This window comes from Hipposideros armiger, unplaced genomic scaffold (genome assembly GCF_001890085.2).
Source record: "Hipposideros armiger isolate ML-2016 unplaced genomic scaffold, ASM189008v1 scaffold_1509, whole genome shotgun sequence".
Lineage (NCBI taxonomy): Eukaryota > Metazoa > Chordata > Mammalia > Chiroptera > Hipposideridae > Hipposideros > Hipposideros armiger.
In genome coordinates, this window is record NW_017732859.1 from 115234 (window position 1) to 118818 (window position 3585).

General features: G+C 36.8%; 1 protein-coding gene across 1 annotated transcript in view; it reads left to right on the forward strand.

The window, feature by feature from the left end:
- LOC109377700 (caspase-13-like) overlaps positions 1–1515 on the forward strand; it is an 18358-nt gene extending 16843 nt beyond the window's left edge. Inside the window, exon 9 of the mRNA XM_019634135.1 lies at positions 1395–1515. The gene's annotated coding sequence lies outside the window, so the exon portion shown is untranslated. The remainder of the gene's footprint in view (positions 1–1394) is intronic.
- The last annotated feature ends 2070 nt before the right edge of the window (positions 1516–3585 follow it).

Consider the following 3585-nt stretch of genomic DNA (forward strand, 5'->3'; position numbering starts at 1 on the left):
ACACACACACACACACACACACACACACACACACACACACACACACACACACACTGAGTTACCAAACATTGGCTCAGATCTTAAAATAGAACAGAAACACAGAAGCTGACCGTGGGGAAACAGGACATTGGTCCTTGGAATATAGGTATCACATTTCTGACATTGAGTTCCCATTACCAGACAGCATAAAACACATCCTGGACTGTAATGTGTGTGTTGATGAAGACTGGTTCCCTGACTGTTCTCACAGTGTAGATCACAGAACACTCAGAGTCTGCTCTCAGATCTTTAATTACCACTCAGAGACCCCTTCCAGCATCCATGTTAACACACAATTTTTTGGTCAAAATATTTCAGAATGGGCCCTTTGAGTTTACACCCAACAAGTACTTTATTCACTCACAACAGCTCTATATCACACTGTATTATATCATTAATCTGCCTCTCAAAAGCATAAGTAAAATTATATTTTAGAGTAAAGCTTATGTCCATGCTTCAAATATACACTCACCATCTCCTACCCCTGGTTTCTGATTCTCTGGTTGTACAGTTGCATAAATACTTCATCAGAAAAGCTTTTATTATCTTATTAGTCCAATAGAACCACATTTGGGATTGAGCTATTTATTTGACTAATATTTATCAAGCACTTGCTATGTATCAAGTTCTATTCTAGAATCTTGTAATATATCAGTGAACAAAATAAACGGAGCTCTTGTTTTCAGAAAGCTCAAACTCTAGTGAGTGGAGACAGACTCTAAATACACAAACAAGTAAATATATATCAGAGACTGATAAGAGCTAAGAAGAAATATAAAGGAGGATAAAGAGACTCAAAAAGATGGGAGTTATACTGTTAGAGGTAGATTATTCAGGAAAGCCTTTTTAGAAGTGATAAAATCAGAACAGAGAATGTAAAAAGCAGGGCAGTGAACTTTGTGATTCTACGCAGAAAAAGTATCCTAGCACAGGGACTAGCAAGTACAAATGCCCTGAGGCAGAAATAGGCTTAACATGTGTAAAGAACTCCAAGAAGGAAATAGACTGGAGGAGAATGAGAGTGGGGAAAATGTTGGACAAAATCAGAAAAGTGGTGAGAAGCCTCATCACATGGGCTTTGATGATCACATGGTAAATGTTTTAAAATTTTTATCCTGAGTGAGATAGGAAAGTCTACCAAGTGCTTTTCACCAGAGAAATGAAATAATCTAATTAGATTTCACAAAGATCACCCTGAATACTTTTTGATGAATAAACTACAAGGGTCACAGTTGGAAGCCAAGGGAACTGGCAAAAGCACATGGAAAAAGATGAAAAAAGTATCATGATGAGGGATAGATTGAAGGCTTCTAGGAATTACTATTTTGACTTTTCTGTTATTTTCTCTTTTTCAGGAAATTACAGGCATCCAGCCTTTCTTTATCAGCTTCCAGAAGCAGCTTCACCAGTACAGCATATATATTTAACCTTTTGTATCTGAATAAAAATAAAAACAAATAAACTGTGTCTTTTGGGTCCCATAATAAAGAATAGAATTTGAATTAAAATGGTGGGTGGATGGAAATGAAGCGAAGGAAACTAACTGGATTTTCTAGCTTTATGACTCATATAATATCTACACTTCACTGAGTGAAGAGAAATAGCCATGACTTGCCCTCAGCAATAGGATGAAAGGAAATGGTGCCTACCTGGAAGACAAGAACTGTAAATTGGTCAGCTCCCCATTTGTATACTCATCAAACCCAGGGTCTAGAATGGTCCAGAAAAGTTTTCTAATTTATTTCTTTTTTCTTTAAAGATTTTATTGGGGAATTGAGGGAGGGGAACAGACAAGTTGCTGTCCTTTTGTTCTTCAGTCTAGTGGAGGACATTGCTTCACTGGCCCAAGTTGGTGTTATCATTTGCACTCTTCCCGGGTGAGGCAGATTGGTTGCCGGCCTCTGGGCGGTGCTCACGGCGGCTCTTGGCAACTCACACCAGTGGCTGGCTGCTCACGCTGGCAGCTGGCCACACACGGTAGCTTATGGCAGCTCACTGCAGCAGGGGCTCCAGCCTATGCAGTCACCGGCAGACTCACGGCAGGATGAAAGGAAATGGTGCCAGCTCCAGGTCGAGCCATTATTCAACACCTTAGCTGTAGAGGGCAGTGTCACTGGCCCTCATGTGGGATCCAAACCAGGGCCCTGCTTCTCAGAGCTGGTGTCCCAAGCCTGCTCTTAACCAACGGCCAGTCGACTGGCCCTTAATTTATTTCTTAACCAGCATCATAGGTTCAGAGAATTTTTTTTCAGTAAACTATGAGTTTAGCAAATTATTCCCATGTATCTTCCTTTATTCCTACTATAAGTTAATTTACTTTATTGTTGATTATTTTCTTTCCAGATGTGTGTATGTTTCCAAACTTCAGGAAAATTTTATTCTTTAACAAGTACTTGGATCTTGTCTAAAATAAATGGGGCTTTTGGTTTAAGATAGTATAACCTTAGTGTGTTTGTATGAAATAGAAATGTCAACAGGTAAAGGACAGCAAAGCAAATGGGGAGTGTCAGCAATGGAAGAGAGAATGTTAACATTTCTGAAAGGGTGACTATTGGTAGAAGAATTTTGGCAACACGGCCATCTGAGCTACTAAGTAAGATGTAGCACTTCTATTACATACACATAGAATGCCGAATAAATATTTTGGTACATAGCTGAACTAAATTAAATAAGATAAAAGGATGCTCTAGGTGTCAAATACAACCATAATTGTTAATATTTATGTATATTGTATGTAAGGATTATTGTATTTTTGTTATTATAAAGATTTTTTATATATAAGTAACAAATTTAACTTTCATAGGAGTTCTATAAATGAATTATTACCAATATCCCCATTTTATAGGTAATAAAACATAAGAACATAGAGCTTGAACAACTTGCCTGAACTCATACAGTTGTAGCCAGAAAAGGATTTGAATTCAATTTGACTTAATCTAGAATCTGAGTTATTAACCACTGTACTGCATTGTCTCTCCAAAGTAATAAGAGACTGAATCTGTAAGGGTTATGAATTGTAAGGCTTAACTGAATTGTGAATTATAAGTGTTACCTAACACTACAAAGATTCATGATGTTTATATGTCTGGACTTAGCTTGTCCATCTGGAAACATGAAACATATCACAAAGATCAAAAATACATATTATAGAGACCTCGTTCTACTGTGTGAGAGTACTAGAAACCCAATAACATAAAGAGTGTCACACATCACCATACAGATGGCAAAATATATATATATATACACACATATATATGCACATTGCAAATACTTATACAAACATATAACTATGTACACACACGCACAAACAAGAAAGAAAAAAAAGTATCAACTAATCATTCATTTTGAGCAGTTGGAAAAATACCAAATCAATAAGAAAACAGAAGAAAGCAAGTAATAAATATTAAAAAGCAAAAATTAGTGAGATGGTAATAAAAAAATTAAGCAGATCATTAAAAGCAAAAGCTGGTCCTTTAAAAAAAAACTAATCAATTAAATGTGGAGCAGCTGTCGGGATCTCTCTTCTTTGCCTACACTCAAGCAACC